Source organism: Callospermophilus lateralis, chromosome 10, assembly GCF_048772815.1.
Source record: "Callospermophilus lateralis isolate mCalLat2 chromosome 10, mCalLat2.hap1, whole genome shotgun sequence".
Classification (NCBI taxonomy): Eukaryota; Metazoa; Chordata; class Mammalia; order Rodentia; family Sciuridae; genus Callospermophilus; species Callospermophilus lateralis.
The window spans coordinates 113810932-113831253 of record NC_135314.1 but is presented as its reverse complement, the minus strand read 5'-3'; positions in this window follow the sequence as shown (position 1 = coordinate 113831253).

Genomic DNA, 20322 nt, shown 5'->3' with positions numbered 1-20322 from the left:
CCTTCTAAAATGGAGATAGCACCTTCTTCTGCTCTGGTCAACAGCCTGTCTGGAAATGGAGAAATATGCTCTGCCTCTGAATCATTCGGTACAGTATCCAATTTGATGCTATGCAGTATATGATGAACTAGAACTTCATCTACAGGGATGGAAACAAAGACTCCAGGTGTTATTTTACAATCTGGCCCTATTTCACTGCCATTTACTTATTTTTTGTTTTTCAAGAAATCTAGTAGACAGTTGAACTCTGGGTTTGTCTAATATGTAGTTTTGCTGTGCAATTTCATTGACCTGATAAGAAAACCCCTCTGACAGTTTTGTCTTCTTGATACAATCAATTCTTCTTTCTTCTGATAAGTCATTTCTAGTAATATAAAAACAGATTATTTCCCATTTAAAAAATATTGTCTCGCACTAAATTTTCTGTCAGTTGTCTCTACAATTTTCTAATTCTTCCTACAAAATCCTCAAAATACTGGTGCATAGGGTTGCCTTAAACTCTTCTCCTCTGGTCCCTTTGAGCCAATTTCCAATGATATTCTTGTGCCCACCACATCATTAAAACTTACCTTTCAGAGCCATCTCCACATTCTCAGTCTTCTCATTAGACCCTTAGCAGTATTTGTCCACAGGATCATTCTCTCTCCTTGGTACACCTTCCTCCCTTGGTTTTCAGAGTCTCATATTCCCCTGGTTATCTTTATTTTCCTCTTCTATGTACTGGATTTAATAATCTAGGTTGGTTGGCAGCTGTTTTCATTCGTATTTTGAATTACATCATCCCATACCCTGTGGGTCTTTAGAGTTTCTTCTCAGAAATCAGCTGTTACTCTGATGGGCTTACCTTTTAAATGACTTGCTGCCTGTCTCTTGCAGCTTTTAATATTTTTTTTTATTCTGGATTTTTGGCATTTTAACTAGTATATGCCATGGATAAGTTATTTTGGGGTCCTGTCTATTTGGAGTTCTGTATGTCTCTAGTATCTTTGTGACTATCTTTTCCCCAAGTGAGGAAATGTCTGCTATTATTTTGCTGTATAAGTCTTTTATACCATAGTCTGTGTCTCTCCTCCTTTCTCAAGACCTGTGGGTCTTAAATTTGGCCTTTTAATGTTGTCCCAGAGCTCTCATATGTTCTATTTATACTCTCTCCTCTTTATAACTAAGTATTCTAATTTCTTTACCTTGTCTTCAAGCTCTGATTTTTTTTTTATACTTGATGTTAGTCTATTGATGAGAGGTTCCCCTGACTTTTTCATGTGATCAGCTGAGTATTTTACTTCCAAGATTTCTGTTTGGTTCTTTGTCAGAGTCTCTATCTTTCACATCCTGTATTTTTCTCCTTAGTTCCTTCATTAGATCATCTTTTAAATTGTTTATCATTATAATAATCAATATTTTGAATTATTTTTCCAACATTTCTTCTGCTTTAAAAGGTACAGATTCAGTTGCTGGAGGATTGCAAACTTCTGGAGAACAGTTTTTACCTGTTTTCTTAAATTTCCTGTATTTCTATTTTGAGATTTGTGCATTTATTGGGAAGATGTCTCTTCCACCATTATGTGAGGGTATTTTAAGTGAACTTATTTTTCTTTACTGTGTGCTCTGGGTTGGGAGTATATGTCAGCATCAAACAACCTGCTCAGCTGCTCACAACATTGTACTCAATCCCTAACACCACATGAGAGGAGAGAATAAACCATAGTCACAGCAACAACTTGAACACAAGCCATACACTAACACATAATAGCAACTTATCAGAAAAGTTTGCTGCATCTCCACTCACCAGAGATAAGAAATGGGGAGTAATACTACAAAATAAGCTGAAAATTTAGGTGAAAAAAAATTACAAAATCAATTTTAAGTTATATGTAACATACAAGGGAAAGGAAAAGAAGAAAAAAGTTTTTATAAAAAGGAAAAGGAGAGACAGGAAACAGAAAGAAGAAAAAACTGGTAGAGAAAAGAAAGAGAAAAAGAATGGTGAGTATAAAATTAAGAAAGAAAACTCTAGAGAGAATAAATGCAATTAATGAATGAATAAAAACTAGAAGATAAAACATTAAATTTTATGAAAATATAATAATGAATAATGAGGGGGAGTCAAAATAACTCAACACAGCAGAAAATACCAGTAAATCTTTTGTTTTACATGACAATAAAAGTATCAAACAACTTCTGCATCAAGGTTTTTAAGGTATAGAGATTTCTTCCAGGACCGTCCAGATTTGGAATGCTCCAGGTGTTGTGGGTGTGGGAAGTGTTCCCACTTTGACACCATGTCCTTATGCCTCTGGGACTGGAATCTGCAAGTCACTCAACCAAACCCACATTGCACTGGGTAGCGTCCTCTATGTTTACCTTTTCTGTTGTCTAGATCGCATCTGAAGTCCAAGGGGAGCAAACGCAGGGTACAGTCTTCATCCTGAAGCATTGTTCATTCTTGCAGCAGTGTTGGCACCGCTTGGCCCAGCTGTGCTTTCTGCTGGTGCAGAGGGGACCTCCCATCTCTGATGGGGTTCCTGCTCCGTGCGCTCTGGTGCTGCGATGACCTTGTGAGCTCTGCTGTGGAACTTTAATAGCTAAGTACAATGTCTAAAGCTGAAAGCACTGTTTGGGTAGATGAGACTTGTGGAGTCCAAGGTCTGGGCAAAGGGCTGGAGTCTCACAATCTTCCTGCGTAGACTTAGATCTGCACTGAAAGTCTGTTTTGAGGCTTTCTGACAGAGACAGAAAGAAGAAACCATTAAAGTGTACGATACGGAAAGGTACCGTATTATCCGTGTCCCCTCTAAGGAATCTCTTTCTGATAGCCTAGGAAAACCCGACCTCTTTAAAACTGTGGAAGAATGCTAACTCCAACAAATGTTTTTGTTTAAAAAAAAAAAAAAAGATAAAATTAACATGATAATATTCAGACTGACAATGAGAATATATTAGTAAAATGGAATGTGGCCTCAACACAGATGAAAAGTTTTACAAACTTTTTCAAAGTAAAATAAAGTGGCAGAAATTTTGAAATAATGACATAATTTAAAATTTCAAAATCTTAGAAATTACATAGCTAGCTGATAGAACTTCATGAGGGAAAGACTGACACATAACCAGTCTGAATTAGTAAAATAATGAAAAACAATATTCAGAAATAAAACTAAATTAAGAGAAACATCAGACTGAACAGAGCTGGATGTGGTGGTGCACGCCTATAATACCAGCATCTCAGGAGACTGAGGATCATAAGGTCAGTCTCAACTTAGGGAGGCCCTGTCTCCAAACAAAAATTAAAAAGTACTGGGAATGTTGCTCAGTGGTAAAATGCTCCTGGATTTAATCCCTAATACTGCCCCCCAAAAATAAAAAATAAAAAAAAGAAAGAAAGACTTTGCACCAGGAAAATCATTGTAAATGAAGTTGGATAAATAGCTAATAAATGAAAAACAAAACAAAAACCTGTCAGAATTAGAGATTTTTAAAAGAATTTGAAAAGCGAACAGAGAAAACTTGCAAAGGTGACCGAATATATATTTAATAGCTGTCGCAGAAGATGTGAAACAGGGAGCAGAAAAATTATTTAAAATAACCATCCAACAAGAAGAAACATAAGGCAATTGCATTTATTGAAATTCACACTCTACTTGTGCACGAAATCACAGAGTCAAGATCAGGCCCAGACTAGGAAGAATGATCTTCAGATATTCAGAACTATACCCTCTGCTCTCCCGGCACACATATACACAAATCAAATAACAAGGGAAATAAAATGAGAGTAGCACCACATTTCTCAGCAAAAATCTTTAAAAAGCTAAACAATAATGAAATGACTTTGCTCAAGTACTGAAGGAAATAAAATATGTGTCAAGATTACAAAGACTTATAATTATGCAATACTTGAAGGAAAATCACTCCACAAATTTTTGGGAAAGACTCTTATCCCAGAAAGAGATTCAGAAAAGCATAACTTCTGTAGAAATTTCAGACTATAAGCAATTAGTGATTAAAAGATGGAGATAAGACAAAATACTGGATTTACGTTGTAGTTCCTGATGTTGCAGAAACCAGGCAGGACAGAAAAAAGAGTGAGTGGAAATTAGAGTGCACTCACTTATTGATCACTGGCCTTAGGAGTAAACATATATTTAAAACAGATAGGCAAAGTGATTGAAGTTTAAAAATATTTGGATCTACAAACATTAATGCTAAGATTATACTTCCAACTGGCAAGAGAGAATAAGAAATGGTTCCTTGCTGACATTAATATCAATAATAGAAAAAAAAACGATTTCAGAACAAATGGTGGTTAAAAGCATTATAGAAAAGTATTAGTCTAAAGATGGCCATTAAATATAGTTCAAAAGTTTCCACAGTAACAAAGGACACATGGGGGCAAAGAACAAAACACATAGCTAAAGTAATGAAGATGCACACGTACATACTCTTATTAAACACAATGCCCTTATTACAGAACTGAGACCAAATGCAGCAATCGAATCAATACATGTTAGTGGGCTTAAGAAAAGCATTTTCAGATGAGCTAAGAAAGCAAGATTTGATTTTATGCTGTATGCAAAAGACATGCCTAAAATAAAGTGAATTGAAAAGGGTAAAGATAAAAGCATTGACAAAAATACACCAAGCAAAGGCAAGTAGAAAGAAAGCAGGGGCCATGACCTTGATCTAAAACAAGGTAGAATTCAGGCCAAGAAGAATTAAACAATATAAAGTAGGACATGCTATAATGCTAAAGACTGCAATTCACAGTGAAGATATTAATATCTATTCACCAAATACCAGTAGCAACTTTCATAGAGCAGAAGGTACAGGAGATGAAAGGAGAAACAGATGTACATTAAAAATAGGAAACCTTAGCACACCTCTCTCAGATCTGGATAGATGAAGGGGACAGAATGTTAGGAAGGGCACAGAGACCTGAAAACCATAGGATAGAGTCTGTGTAATAAGCACTTTGCCTGAGAATATGCCTGTATTCTAGTGAACATAAACACCAATTAGAATTGGCTTTATATGTCAATAGCATCAAAATAACTCAAGAAATAGAAACACAAACACATTAACAGACCACAATGCACTAAACCCTCATTTAGTTGTAAAAATAACAAAAAAGTCATTTTCATCAGGAAGTTTTTTTTAACTCTTCTATCAATGAAAATGTGCAGTCCAATATTTCTGAATTTCTAGAAAAAATTAATGATGGAGGCAATCCATTGAAAATTAAGGATGCCGTAAAAGATGGCAGCTTGTTTGGGAAAGCCTTTCTGAAGCATAAAGGATTAGGAAGAGCTATATTGTTAAAGCTCTTTGACAGCAGTGTGGAGAAGGTGTCTACGGTGAAGGTCAAGCTCAAGACCAATAGTTCCCATTAGTATAGGCACAGTGGCAATGGATAAAAGTGGGTTGATTTTACTGTTTTCAGATGCAAAGTCTAGAGAGCTTGAGAAAAAAAGATTGGAAGCAAATGATAATGGAGACTGGGATGCTCAGTCACCTGGTCCATTGCATTGGTCCCAGGTGGCTCGCTGGTGACATTTCCTGAGAGAAGACTGAGAGGTTTGAGGTGGTGGTCATGTGTTTGATTTTATAATTTACAAAATAGTTTTAAAATAAATATTCATAATAGGAGAAATTCAAAATATCAATAAAGTATGATGGAGTTTGACTTTATTTTTCATCAAAAAATCTGTTTTTAAGCAAAGATAAAACTGTTTAACTATGAAATTGGCCAATGATTGACAAGAGAGGCGAACCTTGCAAAGTTGATAAACTCTTAACTTTTCTGATCAGTAATATGTAAGTATATGGGATAATATAGTGATTTTTGTTAGAATCAACTAATGATTTGGACCAATATTGACATACAAGAATGGCAATCACAGCCTTACATATAATGGCAAAAGTTGTAGTGGATCACTAACTTTCATCAATTGGTTTTTAATATTATAAATGTTAAATAAGTTCATATACCAAGAAAGTAATAAGAATCTATATCCTAATTATTAACCATGGTTTTGAAAGGAAACTTACAAAGACATTTCTAGTTTACATCAATGGACAGCTCACTGAAGTCAGAATAGCTATGTGCATCAAGCCTCATTATCACACCACAGATAAAGTAAATACTCACAAAGATATGCAACAGAAGGTGAAATTCTTTTTACTAAGTTACAAAAAGAAAAATGAAAAGGAGTAGTATGACCTTTCTAAAGAGAGTAAGGATGTTCTAAAATAACACATTTTAAAATATCAGAACTATTAATACTATTTCAAAATAAGTACAAAGACACCATGAAAATGGTATCTGTCATAAAAGAACAGCATAAACATGAATCAGAAAAATTCAGACATGAGTGACAAACGTTAAAGAAAAAGTGAGAAATATATAGAGAAAGAATCATTTAAAAATGTTGACTTATTTTGTACAAATACAAGAGTAAATAAAGCAATAAAATCATGCTATATGACAATTAGGAGATAAAAAGAAAGATGATTTTTTTTAATTGAAAGGAAATGAAGAAGAAGATTAAACAAATTTGAAAGAAAGAGATGAATCGTGAAGATAGGTAGAAAAAGAAAAAGTGTAGGAATCTCTAAAGAGAAAAAATAAAGCAAGTGGAGAGGAGCAATAGTAAGAGCTGTGATCCAACGTACCATTCCTGAAACATACACACAGACTTGAAAAAGCACACCTTGTCCTTAAGAATATCAATCCATAAAGGCCAACATCAAAATAAATTGTTTTTAAATCACTGGACTTCAAATGAAAAGAAATGATCCCACAGGTAAATAAGCAGAATGGTTGCAACTTACTAGTAAAATAAAATTATCATCAAAACTGATAAACCCAAAGAAAATGAAGTAACATATTTAAGATAATAAATGAAAGAAAATAAAACCAAATATTCTTGATATAGGAAAAATTATCTTCAAGAATAGAGAGCAATGATAAATGACTATGAACATGGTAGATCTCAGAGAATATTGTTCCCAGTCTTTTCTAAAGAATCTACTGAAGAGTCAACTCGAGGCAATTGAAATTGCTAGATAAGTCTACATAAAAAAATGGGGGTAAGTGTTAAATACTGTCTCTTATAGGACTGGAATCACTGGAGAATTCAAAAAGATTGTAGTATATTACATTAGTGTGATCTGACTATATAGATACCTGGCAGTCCTTAAAAATAAGTAAGGGATAAAGCATATGTAAAAATGTTTGACTGTTCAATTTTGTAAATATTGTGAATACAATGCATTTGGGTTGTGATTCTGTGCCCACTGCATGTCTAAATGGTATAAAGCAAATGCATATTAATATTCTATTACATCCAGTGTCATTACAAACCAGGATTCTTAGTGTGGAAGACAGGAGATACTGATCTACACACAAAAGATGTAGTAAAAGGTCTCTAGTCCTGAATTAGAATTAGAATGCTAAGGAATTTATTTATTTATTTATTTATTTCCCATTAGACTTTTTTATTTTAATTTTTTATCTGTTTTAATTAGTTATACATGACACTAGAATGCATTTATGCACTTTAATATATCATACATAGATGGGATACAATTTCTCATTTTTCTGAGTACATGTTGCAGAATCATATTGGTTATGCAGTCACATGTATACATACAATAATAATGTTTGTTTCATTCTACTATCTTTTCTATCCCCATATCCCCTCCCCTTCCCTCCCATCACCTCTCTCTACCTAATCTAAGGTAACACTATTCTTCCCTAGTGCCCCCTACCTTATTGTGAATTAGCATCCACATATTAGAGAAAACATTCGGCTTTTGGTTTTGTACTCAATGAAATATTACTCAGATTTAAAGAATGGTAAAATTATGGAATTTTCCAGTAAATGGTTATGGTTGGAATTTATTTTTTAAAAGATATATATGGAACTTTAAAATCCACCTACCAATTTCTTTCCCGCCAAAAGTCTTGAAGCGTGCCTGATCACCCACCATTAGCGATGACCATGAGATCATGTATAATCCCTAGATATTGGTCTTGGAGAAGTGAAACGTTTTTCTTTTTCTTTTTTTTTCTTAAAGAGAGAGAGAGAGAATTTTTTTTTTAATATTTATTCTTTTTTTTTTAGTTTTTGGCGGACACAACATCTTTGTTTGTATGTAGTGCTGAGGTTCCAACCCAAGCTGCACGCGTGCCAGGCCAGCGCGGTACCACTTGAGCCACTTCCCCATCCTGGAACGTTTTTCTTGTTTGCTTCCTTGACTTCCTTCCTTTGCTCCCTCTTTGTTCCTCTCCCATTTTTCTTTTCCTTCTACCACGGAGAAGGCTTGACAAAGTTTAAACAGCCTACAATTCTCAAGAGAGAGATGACCTATTTCTTTTCTTTAAGAAGTATCTCATTGGTTGATAAAAGGATGGGACTGGAGTGCATCGTGTTAAGTGAAATAAGCCAGATTCAGAAAGTTGGAGGTAGAATGCTGTCTCTCATATGTGGATGCTACAGAGGAAAAACAAATTTATAAAAGGGGGGAATCTTATGAAAATAGAAGGAAGAACAGCAGAATAGAAAGAGGGGAAGAAGGGTGAAGGAGGAGGCTCAGGGTAAGAAGCAGGGAATATAGTTGACCAAATTATTACATGTGTATGTATGAATCCATCACAATGTATCCCAACTTTATATATAACTATAATGCACCAATTAAAAATTACAGAAATGGAAGGAAGACCAATGGAGTAAAGGTATCAGAGGGAGGGAAGAGGGGAAGAACAGAAATAGTACTAGGAATTGAAATGAAAAAAAAAATGTTATATGCATTTATGGATGTGTCGAAATGAACCGCACTACTATGCATAACTACAGTGCACTAAAAATTAAAAAGTCAATGTTAAAACTACAAAAGTCACAACACAACAACAAAAATGCATTTACAATAACCAGCACATAAGTTGTATTTTTTTTTTTAAAGAGAGAGAGAGGGAGAGAGAGAATTCTTTTTTTAATATTTATTTTTTAGTTTTCGGCGGACACAACATTTTTATTTGTATGTGGTGCTGAGGATCGAACCCGGGCCACATGCATGCCAGGCGAGCGTGCTACCGCTTGAGCCACATCCCCAGCCCAGCACATAAGTTTTTTAGGACTAAAATATTGAGCACCACAATTAAATTGTGATTTTGGAAGCAGAGAGCAGACCTCACCAAAAGCCTGCAAGGTGGCGAGTTGATCTCGGACTTGTCAGCCTTCAGAACCATGATACAGCAGATGTTACTTCCTAATAAATTGCTGAGTCTGCAGTCTCTCTGCTATAACTGTTCAAAGGTCCAAAGAAGCCCTGTGGGTCACATGAGCATATACTGATAACCTTGAACCCCACTCTTTTTTATACTTCAGAAGTGCCACCATTTTTTTAATGTCACAAAAAGAAACAGTCCTGTATTACCAAGTCCGGGTTTTTACTGGGTTATCCCAGTATTTTTACTGAGAATAGCAGGGGAAAGCTTGTCTTTCCCACAAATCTACATGGCTTTTCCTGGTCAAGGTAACCAGTCAGCCCACTGGGGGACATTCTTACGACAACTGAAACAAATCTTTTCATTCTTTGCAACTCTTGCCCAGGCTCTGTGTATAAATAGGCCCTATCCCTAATTTCTTAAAATACCAGAATACAACTGGTTGCCTGAATCTCAAGGAAATCTTGGCAATAACAGAAGGAAATTACAATGCAGAAAATAAAAACTTTAAATTAGGAACTTGGTGCCTTTCTTGTATTTGAGCTGCTCCAACAAGAACAAGCGTTTATTACTCACAATTCTAGGCTGAAAGGTTCAGGGTCAAGGTGCTGGCAGATTCAGGATCTTAGTGTGCCTTTGTAGGGGGACTAATTCCAGTCATGAGGACTCTATCACCTCCCCGAAGCCCTACCTCTTGATAACCATGGCACTGGGAATCAGGTTTCAACCCATGAATCTGGAGTGACATACACGTAGCCCATATCAGTGGGCACCACTACATCTAGAAACCAAGACCAAACTCCCAGGGGATCCCTTCTGTCTCCTTGACCTGTCATTTGTTGGCGGTTGGGCTCTCTCTCCCTTTACTGAATCTCTTTTGCTCCCAAATTACCTCCCTCCCATTTTGTCTATCCCAGTGAGATTTTTATCCAGTTATGAAATGAATCCTGCTCTAATTGTAAACTCCCAAATAACAGCAAGTCAAGCAAAATATAGTTCATTAATATCATGTAAGGAAATAAGGACAAGATTGGAGTGGAGGTTCAGGACTCACATTTTGCTTCTCTGTCACATTGAGGATGGCCATTCACAGATCCAAACTGTATATTTGAATTCTAGTGGTCACCTTTCCATTCCACCAGAAAGAAGAAGAAAGAAAGAGGTGAAAGGACCTGCTTACCTCTCCAATGAAGTTGTTTTTTTTTTTGTTTTTTTTTTTTTTTTGGACAGGGCCTGCTTACGCCTCACTGGCCAGAACTGATTTCTGTGACCCTTAACTACAGGTCATGTGCTGTGCCTCCCTCAATAAATTTGAAGGTGTGCTACTAAAGAGGAGGAAAATCAGGGTTCAACAGGGAGCAGGATATCTTTTCCAAAAAAAAATAAATAAATAAAATCAAGCTTTGCTTCCTCATCAGCTTAAGTATCTGGCCCATCTCACCATTATTATAGACTGAGATGTAACAGGGACCTCAGGAAACAGATTTCGACATCACTATGCAGAAAGTTAGCTTCTTGTCATCTCAGACTTCTCACAGTGGCATCTTTATCTTCGTATAGCTAAGTATATTTAGAGTTTTACAAAACAAGAGTTGCTGGTTTTCAACTTCCCCCTCTTTCAAACTTAACAGGGCCCAAATGCTGACATCCTTCAAAATATAGGGTGTCTGTGCATACATACAGACATGAATGTGTATATAACATAAACACAAGCTTATGTGTGTGTCTATGAGAGACAATGACACAGTATTTTTCTCTCTGGCTTGAGAAAAATGTGTAAATTTTAAAATTTGTGTTTGCCATGGTTTCCTGTGAATTATTTTGTAAATTTTAATAAGAAAAATGATATTTACACATGTGTATATCGATGCTGAAGGAATATATGTCAATGGAGTATTTCTGGTTCACAATAAACTATCATCTACTCTGTAAATAGGAACTATCAATTGAAGATTTCTAATGAACAAACAATCATAATTCTAAGTAGCAGCAGGGTGGGATTTTAAAATTGTGTTTAAAAGTGAAGGATTTGCCCTCTCAAATATGCTTATTTAATAAACTTGCAGTTTGGAGACTTAATTAAGTCTCTCTTGGGTATGCTGGGCTCTGGAAGCTAACAAAATATAACATTCTCCTTTTCTGTATTACATATTGTTGATGCAAATATGTATACATTGCTGTGTCTGTGGATTTTATTTTCACTTTCCTTATATCTGTGCTTCTTTCTTCTTCTGTGAAAGCAATCATTCATTAAAAAATACAATAAAAATATGTCTATGTATGCACTTACCTGTGTATGTTTATGTGAAGATAGTGCATGTAATTTTACACACAAAATATCTAAGCTTTTTACAAATGCATGTATGAGTTTCTATAAGTGTGTGTGTGTGTGTGTGTGTGTTTGTGTGTGTATCGCATGAACTTTAGCATCCCAGGGTTTTCCTTCTCTGTTCTTACAGAGCTGTTCTCAATCCTAACTATACACATCAAGAATGCTATTATAGCCATTGATCATGCCAGTAGGAATATTAATTAGTTAATGGCTGAAAATATGATCTCATGGAAGCCATGCTTTGTGTGGTTACTTGGCTCCAAGCAGGTGTGACATCCCAAGCATTTGATATTTCAGTATGTCATGGCCACTGAACAATCCAAATTGAAATCTGTTCAATAAACGATCAACATGGTCAACACCTGTGTGTCCCAGCCAGTGTCAAACCTTCTTCCCAAGGGCTTTATGTGGTACAAACCTGATGTATTTCCTAAGAAGTTTGGAATCCTTTTTACTAGTGAAATATCAATATCGAAGTGAATTTTCCATTTTGTTTATGCATCACCCCCTGGACAGTGAGTATGTCTTTGCATTTCACAGACTGCTCTCTGACTTCAGAAAGATGTCTCTGAGCAATGGAGAACAAGAGAGGACAGAAAACTCAGGCTTCCAACACAGTGCAGTTGGCTCAAAGCCCACCCAAGTTAGGAAGTGTTTCTTTCTCTCCCATAGTTCTGGCCGGTTTGAAGAGGAGGAGTGGGTTCCAGAGTCTTTCCAGGAGCAAAGGAAGGAAAATTGACAAATGGAAGATGTGATCATGGTGAGCTATGAGCTCACCTGAGGGCAAACGTTCTTTCCTTTGTTTAAGTTCTTTTTTCCTTTGTATTGTAAAGTTTTTATAACTTTGTTAATACTAGCAAAGAAATTGGTTCTATGGATCTCTGAATCAATATTAGTAGTTTTGTAAACCATAGGGTTTAGTTTCTTTTTTCTTCACACAAAATAGTACATGGGTATTACAAAATATTAGATAAATAATAATTTTAGCATGTTCATCAGGTTTGTTTTAAGTTTCAAGTGACCAGAAACTTAAGCAAAACTAATTTAAATACACAGAAAAATTTATTGGATTACTCAGTTTAATAGTCTGGGGGGAAAGATTTGGCTTCACACACAGCTTGATCCAGGAGCACAAAGAGTGCCATGAACAGTTTCTTTCCATCTTTTTTCTTTGGTCTTTGGATTTACCAATTAATTTCTCTCCTCAAAATAACAGCCATCTTTGGTTTAAGTCCCACTAGGGTATTTATCTTTGAATCATCTCATTAGAAGTATCTGTGCATCTTTTTGTCACTGACAGAACATCTGTCTCATCAGGAAAACACAGTGCTTTGATTGGTCAACTCTGACTCCATTCCATTCCAAGCATAGTCAAGTGCAAAGTATGAGTGTCTGGTGGGTAGCCAGGACAACACATTTATGATACCTATAGAGGAACAGACTACCTCCTATACGCCTTTGCCCAAAACAACAACAACAACAAACAAACAAAAACTACAATATCCAATTCCACAAGAGGAAAAGTAAACCAATTAAAAAAGATAGAATTAAGAACAACAGCATAGAAATGGACAAAGCATTTTAGCAAGTTCAAGAAACTACTTGTGGTAGAATAACGCCCACCACAAATTCAGTGTCCATGTTCTAACCTCTGGAGCTGGAGAAAAGTCATTTACACTCAGAAGAACTTGCAGATGGGATTAAATTAAGAATCTTCAAACGGGAAGACTACCCTGAATCATATGGGTGGACCCAATCCTATCCCAGGGATCTTTATAAGAGGGCCATAGAAGGTCAGAGAGGATAGAAAATGCTATGCTGCTGGCTTTGAAGTTGAACGTAGGAACCCAGAGCCCAAGAAGGCCTCTTCTAGACCCAGAAGAGACAAGGAGACTGTCCCCCGAAGCCTCAGAAGAAGCACAGCCCTGCCAACATCTCGACTTAGATCTCTGAGAGAATAAATGTGTGTGGTTTTAAAGCCTATGTTTATGGTGACTTATTGCAGCTACTATGGGAAATAACACAATATTAATTATAAAAACTGAATTTGTTTGCTTTAGCAAATAAAAGCCAGGAGGACATTCAGTTCAATAATTTTCTGTTTATCTAAAAATCAAATTTAATCAGGCATCCTATATTTGACCTAACAACACTAGTAAAACAGACCTTTTGTTATGTTGGGTTTTTTTTGTTTGTTTGTTTTGCTTTTTTTCATTTTATTATGTTATTAAAAATACTAAAACAAAATCTTAATAACCCTAGCAAAGTCAGATGAAGGGTTTGAATAATGATATAAAGTGGGTGGAATTCTCCTTCTGATAAACTAGCCATCATTTTGGCAAAAGGAACACTTTATGGGCTCATCTGCATAAAGTCCCAGTGATCCTTCCCAACTGGAGGAGAAAGGAAACAGAGGATTCCCTAAAATGACGCTTGATGTGGGGAGTTCAGGTGTGAGAAAGATTTAGCTATAACACCTGGCCGCACTCTCAGCTTCTCTTTGTTTCCTATTTCTAGGATAAGGAGAAAAATGACTTTCAGTCTTCATTGGGTTGGTCTGAGGATTAGTCTGATAATATGTTTGAATTAATATTGAGCACATAATAATCAGTAAATAAATATTAAGGTAGCTATTGTTATGACACCTGCTGGTAGGGACACTATTACATACATATACAGCACCTTCTCAATGAGGGCATGGATTATTCCAACTATATTCTAACCAATTAAATAAATTCCTAAGTGTTCAGACAAGATAGACGACTCTTCTCCAGAATCACTATTCCACACAAATTCTTTTTGAATTTTATCCTAAGATCATCATATATTTTCCAGCTGTTTTTTTACACATTTAAAATTTACATCTATTCCATCCTCCTCTGTGCCAATGAAACTCAAAGTTGTATCTAGGGATGACTACATTGAGGGCAGCTGTGGTTCTTAGTTTTAATCTTTTAAAGACACAAACATTTGTATTCATTTTTTTCTTTTGAATTTTTCAATTATTTATTTTGAAGATGGAATTTAGAAACTCAGTGTAAGTAATAGAGTATAAACTTCTAGTCATGTCATTTTTTACATTGGTCTCGTGTTTGAACTGGAACACTTTTCTTCCAAGATGCTGCTGTCATTCATTGTTTGTGCTCTGCATATCTCCCTGCATGCACAGCTTTGTGGAAGCTTGTCTGTTGAGTTGAATGATCACAGAAACTCAGCTCCAAGTCATTTGTTAAAGTTATTTTGATAGCACTGTTAACTCTGCTATAAATCTATTTGCTTCACCCAGGTGCAATGGTGCACATCTGTAACCCAGCAGCTCAGGAAGCTTGGAACAGGAGGATCACAAGTTCAAAGCCAGCCTAAGCAACTTAGCAAGACCCTAAGCAACTTAGCAAAACCCTGTCTTTAAATAAAATATAAAAAGAGCTGGGGATGTAGCTCAATGGTTAAGCACCCCTAGGTTCAATCCCCAGTACAAAAAAAAAAAAAAAAAATCTATTTGTTCTTAAGAGACTGGTGAATTGATGTATCATCTAAATTACTGAAAGTGTGTCTATTAATAATATTTAGAACATATTTTTCTTCAAAATTGTATACGGATCTTTCTATTTGAGAGCATTTTTCAAATACAAAGGGTTGTAGATAATTCAACTCCCCCATTTTGCAGGTAAAGAAATTGTGTTTCAGAGAGGTGAGGAAGTTTTCATGGTTTAAAATGTGCCTTCTGTGAGTAATATTTAAAAGGTAGCATTTTGAGCTACATCATTTCTATGTGCATTGGCTTTTCAATTTCTTGGATAACTAAATTTACTCAATAAATTTGGATGTTTTAAAATATCAAACAAAACAATGATGGTGTTGTTATATTTTCAGTCTCTCTCAAAGATTATTCAGAATGCCATTCATGTCTCTGGTGCCAGATGTAAAAATCAGGGGCTACTCTACATAGTATATTTCAGTGCCATTATTATCCCCCATTTTCCTCAAATGTCTGTGTCACTTCCTTTTAAATATATCTGTACAAATTTATATTGGAAAAGAAGTGGCAATTATATAGACTTCTCTGCAAATTTTATGGTCAACAAATATTTTTATGGCTTTGACTTGCTTGAAGTATTTTTGTAAAAAATGTTGAGACACTGGCAGAATCTAGAATCAGAAAACTGTATTTAAAGTGACTTTGAGCCTTTCACACATTGGTAATGATAAGCTAGCATCTAAGACTTACAGGAAGTGTGTATATGTACACACTCAACGATGTAAAATATATATGCACACACTTCAAAAAACAGTAATGTAAAAATATAATGGTCCTGCAGAGCCAAGCTAAGGAAGATAGATTTACTTCATACTAATCCATGTTTTCTAGCTTCATGGGGGCTTAGGTTATTTTCTATTGAGGTTTCTTGTCCACTGCATTAAAAGAAAAAATTCAAGGACTAATTTACTAATCCACAAAGCCTGGCCCTACTCAACCCATTTTAAGCTGTGGATATGCTGAATATGAAAGACAGACATGAATGAAAATGTGAACACTTTCTTTGGGTTATAAAATTCTTAATAGAATGTGGAGTCCTTTCTTGAAGTGGATATTCTTATCTATGTAGGTGTGTAAACATCGCATGCATGTAATATCTATACAATAGACTTGTATAGACTTTAGTGTGTACATTTTAAAAATGTATTTTTGATAGGGTCTGATAGTAATTCCTTCTATCATAAACTGTTATTATATCTGAAATCATTATATGCCTTGAGCACCTGGTTAATCTTTAGCTTAAATTCTGTATCAGCCAGGTGTCCTCTTAGGGATCACATAAAAATTGAACCTCGTTTAAGTGTGAAATAATCCTGTTGCTTCTATCTGGGAGTGAATGAGCCCAGGATTAGATCAGATAAAACACACTCAAGCTAAAGTGCACAAGGTGGATTATGCAAGAAAAGAGGATTTAGTGAAGAACGGATCCACAACTTTTTGTTAACACAGAGAATGGTGGCTTTTGTAAGCAACATTTGTGGAAACTCAACTGGAGCTTTAAAAGCTAGGCCTTTTGTTGTACATTTGTCTGCATACATTTGCTTTGTAGTTGGGAGTGCTAACTTTGGAAGCCGTGCTGGGCCAGGACTCATGCTCATTTTGCCTAATGAAAGGCTAAGGATGTACTTTTACTCATACATTCTTGTTTTGTCTTCTTTGAAGTTTATTAAGCTCTCCTGAAAGATGTGAAGTTCATTAGGATGTTATTATCGTGACCACAAATTAAATATCTGTTCCCTGGGGAGTGATAAGCTTCAAGTATAAGCTATACTTACTATAATATTTACTTAATTACCAACATACTGCTTCTTATTCTTAATATAAAAACAAGATAGCACACCTATAAACATCTATTATGGTAGGTTTTTGAATTTAATGATATACTTATGTAGTTATTAATGGACTACTCCTCCTCACCAAAGCGACATGTTATATATATATATATATATATATATATATATATATATATACAGCTGATGGTTATATACTTAAAAAATTTTATGCTATAATTCATAACGTCATAATTCTGTATACCTCTCTGAGTTGGAGGTTTTCCCATATTTAGAATATACCTCTAACCCTACCAGATGCCATGTTGTGTTAATAGGTGACACTTAGTTCCAACATGTCTATCAGATAAGTCTTTCAAATGGGGAGAGAAATAGACTTTTTATTGCCTACATTGATTGAAGTTTGTGACAGAAACACTCAGTGGCATCTGGAAATTATGTTTAAATGATTATCCAGTAATTTCTACTCAAATATTTTTACTCTATTATAATTAATGTATTAAATATCTATGCTTTCTCTGATCAAATTACTCACTATTGGATGTCAGTGAGTATGTATGTGCTTTTATTTATAGCACTGCACCATGCATTAGACTTTTTGAGTTTTTTGATAATATCATACTTAAAAGTGATGATGAAGTAGACATAACCAAAAAACAAGTCATTCTTGAGTCTGGATGTACAATTATTATTTGAATACATTAATTTTTGACTGAGTTTTTTGTGTGTGCCAGGGATTGATCCCAAGGGCATTTAACCAGTGAGCCACATCCCCAGCCTTATTTAATTTTTTTTTTTTTGAGACAGGGTTTCACTAATTTCTGAGGCTGGCTTTGAATCTGTGAATCTCCTACCTTAGCTTCCCAAGCTATTTGGACTACAGGGGTGCCTCACTGCACCCAGCTCATTGAGACTATTCTAATACCTCTGGGGTCTAGGAAATAAGCTTAATTACCATCTCCCCTTCAGAATTTTGTTTTGCTATAATTCATTCCTCTGAATAAATATTACATATTTATCATTCCAAGGAATTGCATGATCATACATTGGAAGAGAAACAGCTCTAAGTAGAATGTGATTGAAGATTTAAAAAAAAAAAAAAAGTATCAGTGTTTCAAAATATCTCTCCTGCCAGCCACCACAAGATACATAATTGCTTTTAAGATCATAATTTCTTAATGTAGTTTATATACACAATGAAGTTTCACTCAGCCATGAAGAAGAATGAAATTATGTCATTTGCTGGTTAATGGATAGAACTGGAGAATACCATACTAAGGGGAATAAACTAAGCCCAGGAAGTCAGGGTAGAACATTTTCTTTCATATGCAGAAGCTAGAGCAAAGTAAGGGAGGAGAAGTAGGCATGTGAGTGTGTGGGAGGGAGGAATTCCATGAAAAGAGAGATGGGTGGAGGAGAGGAAGGAGACTGAGAGGAGGGAGGAGGAATGGGAAGAAGGAGGAATGGTGGAATGAAACTGACCAAATTATCCCATGTACATAAATGAATATACCACAGTAAATTTCGCCCCTTTATGTCTCTATAATACACTAAGTTAAAAACCTATCAATAAATAGAAAAAGACTGGTAAAATAGATAGAAGGAAACAGGGGGTGAGAATAGGGAGAGAAAAAAGGAGTTCTGGGGACTGCAGTGGAGTGAATTATTTTCAATGCTTGTAAAGTTATGTCAAAATGAAAATATTATGTATAACTATAATACAGTAATAAAAAAAACCTACATTTGAGGCTTATAGGCAGGGCTTCTCATCAAGTCTACTAGCTTAAACCCTCTGGGAATATAGCTTCATGAGTGGCCTATGCTATTTTAGTACAGCATTATTGTAAACTTGATGGATTTAATTTTTTAAAATTATGAAAGGTGAAAGGTATTTGAAACTAGCACCCCAATCTCATTGTATTGAAACAGTAACTATGAGTACTTTTATTTCTATTCTCCATTTTTCAATAATAAAATTACATCATACAAAAAAAGATCACCATTTCTTACATATGTACTTTTGAGGACTTATCTTAAAATGGCTTTAAATTCAAGTAATAAATTTAAAAATTAACAAATTAGTGTGATAACAGATGAATGACTAACTCAACATTTTGTATTTATTATGTGTGACATTGTATTAGGCAAGGAATGAAAAATAAAATAGCTCATTCCTGTGTGAGAAGGGTAAGCTTCTTATCAGTGGAACTTAAGTGAAAGAGAAGCTTCTGGCTTCCTCATTGGAACATTAGATAATTCCATAGCAATTTTTTTCAGATAAATAATGCCATGATTTTGCTTAAGCTACCAGGAAATTTGAGCCAAATCCATGGCCCAGGTCTGTGAACTCTATAGGAATGCTTAGTATGCATCTTTGCATGCTAATTGTCCTCAGAAATTTTTTTTTCCTTAATCAGATTTTCCCTTTACTCAGATCCTTTTAGCTATATGTCTCATCCTTTTGTATCACAGACGTTTATGTAGCTTTCTTTAAATCTCCCATGGAATGAAATAGCAAATAAAGACATAAACAGCCCTATGAATGATCACCCAGTTATTGATTTATTTCATTTTACTTACTCATTACATTGAATTTTTATCATACTTCACATATTATAATTTATACACATTCTCTTTCTTATTTTTGAAGTACATGCAGTTTAGCCAGGGTTTAGTATGCTTTTTATGTAGCTATTCTAAATTATTTAAATCAGTGCTCAAAGTATGGCCAATTGATCAAGTGTTCCACAGGGACTTTGATGGTTTAGGAGGTTAAAAAAAAAAAACATAATGTACAATTATTTTCACACCTATGTCAGAAATTAGAAAAGAGTACTGATTAAGATGATCCTAACAATCCTAGCACTTACTTAATGGTTTTCACTTTTTTAAGGTTGTGAGTACACTACAAAGAATGTGATTATCAGTTCATGTCAGCTGCAAGTATTTATCAGAGATTAGCCTATCTTGGCTAAATTTTTTTCATGGCATTATAGACTATATTTTATACATATTAAATCTGTATTTTTTATGTTTTAACAAACAGGGTATGTTATATTCCCAATTCTTAAAAATTATCAACAGCTCAAAAGCAGTCCCACAAAGTGCAAAAGTCCTGAAATGAAATAACTGTATTCAGAATAGTGTCCTAGTTTTAAATATTGGACAATTCTCTAGTGAAGTCATAAAACGTATATCTGCATTTGTAGGAACAAGAGATTATACCATGATGTTTTTGAAGGAAGTGAAAAAGAGAACTGAGAATGTGACAGATAATGTCTGAAAACTGGGTTCCATTGGACCAACTAAAGATTGAATTTTTACCATACTTCGCATATTATAATTTATACACATTCTCTTTCTTAATTTTGAAATACATGCAGTTTATCCAGGGTTTAGTATGCTTTTCATGTAGCTATTCTAAATTATTTAAATCAGTGCT